The 7078-nt window shown below is 42.3% G+C and overlaps 1 pseudogene; it reads left to right on the top strand.

Annotated features, from left to right (window-relative positions):
• The first annotated feature begins 1116 nt into the window (after positions 1-1116).
• LOC139545894 (peroxisomal multifunctional enzyme type 2-like) lies at positions 1117-7050 on the top strand (annotated as a pseudogene).
• The last annotated feature ends 28 nt before the right edge of the window (positions 7051-7078 follow it).

Below are 7078 nucleotides of genomic sequence, written 5' to 3'. Positions count from 1 at the left end.
ACACTGCCCAAAGATAAAGACCGTCAGAGAACTGTTTTTTTTATTTTTTTATATCTTCCAGTTTGTCGTTACCACCGTGAGAAAGGACACATCGTCTCTCAGTGGCCTAAGTTGAAACAGAAAAATGAGAAAGAGAAAAAGCTGTTTTTCTGACAGGTGTATAAAATCGAGCACACAGCAATGCAATCTCCATAGACAAACATTGGCAGTAGAATGGGCTTACTAAAGAGCTCAGTGACTTTCAATGTAGCACTGCCATAGGATGCCACCTTTCCAACAAGTCAGTTTGTCAGATGTCTGCCCTGCTAGAGCTGCCCCGGTCAACTGTATCTGCTGTTGGAAAAAGGCGACATTGTTGTCCTGCTTTTAGAATATCAGGGTTTATTCTCAGATGTGCCAACTCAGACAAATGTACTAAAGCATGACATTGACGTTTCGGACTCTGCCCTAATCAAACAACATGCCAATCGAGTGAATCCTAAAAAGAGAGCGAAGCTCTACAGTGAGGTGGAGTTCATGCTTGAACACGGCATTGCACAACATGGCAACAGTACGTGGAGTTCTCCCTGTATTTTAGTACCTAAGCCGGATGGGTCTCTACGGTTTTGTTTAGATTTTTAGGAAACTCAATGCCGTTACTTATTGAATCAAGACATTAAAGCTTTTAATTTGTTATTCATTTCTAAGATGTTCTACAAACCAAATTTCACTTTGACATTATGGGGTACTGTGTGAAGATCAGTGATACAAAATGTCTATTTAATACATTTTAAATTCAGACTGTAACACAAAATGTGGAAAAAGTAAAGGGTTGTAGGTAGGTACTGTATTAAAGTCAGTGCCGGTTCCAGGCATAAGCAACATTAGCGGTCGCTTATATTTTTTCCCCGAACTGAATCAGGTCTCAATTTACTATTGAGTGTAAGAATATTACACCAGGCGCAACTTCAAAATTTCTTCTCCACACACCTTGGAAGAGATATTAAAGGGGGAGGGAAGAGCTCCGCTGCTGCTGATTAAGTGGACAAAGAGATAAAAGCCAACGGAGGCAAAGCAGTGGCTAACTATGGTGGGTAGTTTGGACCTAGTTATCTTCCTTCATTCGATATTTTACACATGGTTCAAGGTAGACTCGTGTGGCCATCCTTCTGAATCCTGTTTGGAGGCCTGGAATCTGAGGCTAAGTTCATGGCTATGTAGGCAGTTTGCACGTTTAAGGGCAGTATTACAGAGCCTTGATGCAGTCTCAAATTCCATCCTTCCAGTGTCCAATTTCACCTCTTTATGTTTTTTTTTTAGCCCTCATTGAAACTACCAGGGAATTGTACTGTAGACCAGGGGTTCCCAAACTCTGGGTCCCCCTTCCAGCATTGGGGAACATCCCACGCCTCGCCCATCTATTTCTATGAGCACAAGTACAGTTCATGAGACAAACTGTTCACTCCCTTCTTGTTGGGGGAGAGAATTTTGCAGGTTTAAAGCTTATTTCTTGCATTTCTACACATTTTGTCATGGTGCAAAGAAAATGTTGCAGTTTTAAAGCAAATTTTCTTGCAATTCTATACATTTTTCCATGTCTAATGTGTATTCGTGTGATATTTGAGTGACAAAAAAATTACAACAATATCTATGGGCTAAAAAAACGAAATAAAAAAAACTTTAGCTGACATGGGCTAGTTGATCTGGACATTTCTGACAAGTTATAAATAATTCAAAATCAAATCAAATGTTATTAGTCACATGCGCCGAATACAACAGGTGTAGACCTCACAGTGAAATGCTTACTTACGAGCCCCTAACCAACAGTGTAGCTTCAAATAGAATAGAGAATTGAATGACAATTATAGTTGCGGTCTAAGTAGTAATGAGATTGACCAGGGTCTGTATCCATAAAGTGTCTCAGAGTAGGAGTGCTGATCTATGTTTAGGTCCCCCCTGTCCATATCACCTTATTCATTAGGATCTGAAAGGCAAAACTGATCCTAGATCAGCATAACCACCGATCGTTACTTTTATTTCTTATTCTTATCCGTATTTTTTTAAACAGCATTGTTGGTTAGGGGCTCGTAAGTACGCATTTCACTGTGAGGTGCTGTACTGAAGGACCTGTTGTATTCGGCGCATGTGACTAATAACATTTGATTTGATTTAATGCAACATTCGTTCCCTGTATTTCAGACCTCATCCATAGAGTTCACCTGAGAGGCTCCTTGGTCACTAGAGCTGCCTGGAACCACATGAAGAACCAGACGTTTGGGAGGTAATGTACTGTACAGTAAAGGTCAAGGGTCAGACCCAGCACCATGTTGCCTATGTAAAAGGAAATAGAGCAGACTCCTCTGCTGAAATCCAAATTACCCCCTAGGCACTCCTGTAGGGATAGGGATAAGCAACAAAGCAATTGCTTAATCTTGCCTTCTGATAGCTTGGTTTGAATTCTCACCAAATTGCGAGTGCCTATGGGTTGATAAGCCAGTTAGTACATACTAGCAACACGCATTACAACCAAACCAGACAGGCAAATTCAGGGCAGCTAAGACAACCCAAGCCAAGGACAAATTGCCTTAAATCTACAGTTTTATATAAACCATAGCTGAATGGATCTCTTTACCAATCCATATTTCTCAGGGGAAAAGTAAATCCACCTTCAAGAAAAAAATAAAAGAACATCTAAAGCAATAGACCATATGACTGGACAGGAAATAGAAAGCATCAACTGAATGTTAAATGTGTTTCCTGTCAGGTATTTTAATTGTCTGTATTGTCTACTTGTTGAATGTTTGTGAAGTCTTGATTTATGGTTGTTTGTAATGTCTTGTTAATTGGTGTTGAACCCCAGGAAGATTAGCTAGCGTTACGGCATTAGCTAATTGGGATCCTAATAAAAATTTAAAAAATAAATAAATATTGCTTTTCAGAAAGCAATTAGGCAATGACAGGTGCAGAGTACAGAGCAGGGCTAGGCAACCCTGGTCCTGGAGTGCTGCAGACACTTCATGTTTTTGATTTAACCGACCTGGAAGACCAGGTGTGTTGAATTTAGGCTAATCACTGAATTGATAAATTAGCTCAGTTGGTCAGGGCTGCGTTCAGTACATAAACACGTAATAGAACGTTCAATTGATCGGAAACGGTGCTGTACTGAAGGACCAGTTGAATAACGGGGTTGGGTTGTGGGTTCAAAATGCCCTGCTGCCCTTTAAAAACGTCACTCATTGCTTCAAGCCACAACTCGGCACACCCAGCGAACAGCGCAAACGTATCGCAGTTTTTTTTTCAAAAACGTACAACAACGATTTGGGAAAACGTGTCGTTCAGTACAAACCGTACCGTAGAGTAGCAATTGTTAAAGACAACTGAACGCACCCCTGGTGTGGTGCTTAGTACCTGCGGCACTCCAGGAATAAGGTTGCCTATAGAGCATAACTTTCTACATCTGTTGCAGGTTTTAGCACAGGTGGGCCCTTCCTTTACGGATTCATATAGCAAAATCCATCCTTATGATCCCCTTTGATTTGCAGCAATGGCACCAAGAATGAGTGACAAAACGGCCCTAAAAATGTTTTGTTTGTGGTCGTTGTTGACATTTTGCAGGCAGTGAAGCGGTCTGATTTCTTTGCAGTTGCTGTGTCATATTGTGTTTTCTTGTTATTGCTACGCGACTGCACCAGCCGTGGCACATTGATTCAACACTGTCGCACTGAATTAAACTGACATTTCACGGTGCCCTGTCTGTGCCCAGGATCATTATGACATCATTGGCTGCTGGCATCTATGGCAATTTTTGGGCAGGCGAACTACAGCGCGGCGAAGCTGGGACTGGCCAACACCCTGGCCATTGAGGGTCAAAAGCACAATATCCACTACAACACCATCACCCCGACCGCGGGCTCGCGCCTCACAGAGACTGTTATGCCCCCAGGTCAGAGGAGTCGCTGAGAAACGGCTCTAAACATAGGCTGAGTAGCACACATTACTGTCATCTTATTAATAAGGCTCAATGATTTGAGTTGATCTGTTGCATAATTATGCAATATTACATGTGTTACAATTAATATCGACATGTAAATGTGATACTTGAAGTCACCTGCTATTGTCAAACAAATGCAGGCACAAAATGAGTAAATAGAGATGAATCAATCATACACTCTGAAAAATGACCTTGTTGATTTGTGGATTGAGCATTTACTGAGGTGTCGTAGATTGTTTTGATGCCTCTGCTTGGCAGACTGGCATCTGTAATTTTCTTCTTGGCATCTGCCACATGATGTCCTTTTATACCCAGTATGAAAGTCAAGTGTGATATTGTCCCATATGTCAGTAACCTTGATTTCCCTAGAGTTTAAGAGACAGATTCAACAAAAAAAATCATGTTTGATATCAAAACAAAGGGCTGGCTTATCATCATGATTGGTATACTCTGTCATGTCATAATATTAGCAACTAACTACTATACTTTTTCTGTCATAGACCTCTTGGAGTCCTTGAAAGCCGAATACATTTCCCCCTTGTTTTATGGCTGTCTCATGAGCAGTGTCAAGAAAATGGCGGCCTGTTGGAGGTTTGTAAGAGAAATGTATCACATGTTCACTATGCCTTTCGTCTTACTCTGAATGTTTACTGATTATTCTTTTGATGTTCTCTCCCTGTTCAGGTTGGGGCTGGCTGGATTGGAAAATGTATGTAGAATTTATTATTCTTCTTTGGGAGTATTTGCATTGTTCTACAATATTACATTTCCACAAATGTGCGTGTGTGTGTAGTGCGATGCGAGCGTTCCCAGGGCCGCATCGTGAGGCACAAGAACCAGGGCATGTCTCCTGAGGCAGTGCGAGACCAGTGGCACAACATCTGTGACTTCACCAATGCCACCAAACCTGCCAACATCAGTGGTAACAAACTCACGCAGCCCTTAGACCATAACACCTACGCCATATTTAGCCTCTGCCAGATATGTTACTGATAATTGCCATTGACTAATACATGGACATATTGAATTCAAACCAACATACGTTTTTTCAAACAATAGTGCAAAATGTAGAAAATTAATAGGTAGATTTAAATCAAACATCTGAATAATATTCCACTGGCAGTGAATGCCAGAACTCTTTTGATGTTGTAACCATTGAGGCACTGTACTGAAACTGATTTCATGGGAGAAGGTCCAAGTTCTAAACAGTATGCTGAAGTGTAAACAAAGATAGAGGAGCATCAGGGCACAAACCGATGAGAGAAAAGAGACAACAAGCTAGCTTTTCAGTGAACAAACACATTGGCTTGTGCTGCTATGACACGGAATGTAAATTACACCACCACCAGTCCCCCCCATCTTTGAACAAAGGGAAAAGTACAGTACAGTATCTAGCGGTGCAGTGCGCCTTAGGGGTCAGGCAGAGACGAGAACATGGCAAGTGTTCATCATTATTCTCTCTTCTCTCTCCCTCGGCTTGCCCTTGGATGTGCAGCAGCAGCATGGGGGTGGCAGTCTCCCAAAGTCTCCCATTACCATGACTTTGTAGTGCTCTTTATTTGTTTATTTGTTCTCCACACGTTGGTGGAGGTGCTGTCGGGAACCGTCCCCAACCCCACCAGCGCTATTGCCGCCACTGCTGCATCCGGGATCAGTCCTGTGAGTGGAGAGGTCAACCGTACTGGGCTGGAATGAAGTGACATTGTGCCTGTTGGTAACAGATGGCCCCATAATGATGCTCTGTGATCTCCTACTGTGGACCAATGTCTTCAAAGACACACGTTTGTCTGTTTGGAGTGTCTTTCTGAAGCCAAGTGGCCAAGTCAAACTCTCTCTGGCTGATGTCAGTCAGTGTGTCCCCAGTTGGCCTACAGGGACTGGTTCTGTCTAAAGGCAATGATGAGTCACATCATGGCTCATGTCACTTCATACTGTGCTGATTTTAGCTGTGCTTCCTCTACAGATGGAGGCGGTGGGACAGAAGCTTCCACTCCCAAGCTCAGTGCATCCTGTACGACCTGGGAGTGGGCCTGTCCACCAAGGACGACGAATACCTCAAGTTCCTGTATGAGGGCCACGAGGACTTCAGCTGTTTGCCTACCTTCGGTGTCATCCCCTCCCAGGCGGCCATGATGTAGGGCTGGGTTTCCGTGCCTGGACTCAACTTTGACCTCACCAGGGTAAAAGCTCCAGGAAACAGTCATCCGACACAGTATTGGCAACCATCTATTGGTTTAACACACTGAATAGCACGTATAGTGTTGCTGTTTGCGCACAGTTCATTCAGTGGGCAAATCACGCATTTTGATAGCTTAAAATGTTCTATTGCTTGAAATGGAATGGGAAATGCTAACTGAAACCGCTATGTAATTATCTATGAACTCACCTTTGTTCGTTCTGATATTGTCACTCTCTCGCAGTTGTTGCATAGAGAGCAGTAGCTGGAGCTTTTCCATTACCCACCTTGGGTATGTCCCATTACAGATTCTAAGTATCTCTGAGCACAACATCATTTTCTGCTGACAAAAGCCTGTGATTTGAAATAGTTCTGTCTGCATTTGCAGGAATCTGACCTCTCAGGCTGCAGTCGCAGATGTGTTAGACAAAGGATCTGGAGCAGTCATTCTGGATGGTTAGTTGTGTAACTCTTCCCTTTCTCTGATAATTAGAGGGAAAAATTGTGTTGAGCTTCTGTTGCGGTATATATTGAGAATTACTATTTTTGGTTGATGTTCAGCAGGGTTGCATGAGATGAGCAGAGAAATGACTCGGTGGGATTAATGAATTAAACAAATAGCGGAGGAATTTAAGAATTGAAGGTAATCAAATACATGCAATCTAGATATTCTTTCAGAAAAAGCTGAAAGAATATTTTCTCTACGTGTCGTGTGGATGGTCTTTATAATTTCTCATTATTGGTGACTCTGAACATTATGACAACATAGCTGTCTTTCTCCACAGTCCACACGTACAGTGGGAAAGAGTTGGTGTTCTACAACCAGTATTCACTGTTTATTGTGGGGGCTGATGGCTTTGGAGGAAAGAGAACATCTGATAATGGTAACTCTTCCAATCTGTGACATTTCAGAAGTACAATTATTTTTCTAT

This window comes from Salvelinus alpinus, chromosome 19 (genome assembly GCF_045679555.1).
Source record: "Salvelinus alpinus chromosome 19, SLU_Salpinus.1, whole genome shotgun sequence".
NCBI classification, from domain to species: domain Eukaryota; kingdom Metazoa; phylum Chordata; class Actinopteri; order Salmoniformes; family Salmonidae; genus Salvelinus; species Salvelinus alpinus.
The sequence above is the reverse complement of the archived record's forward strand: the minus strand, read 5'-3'. Positions and strand labels throughout refer to the sequence as shown.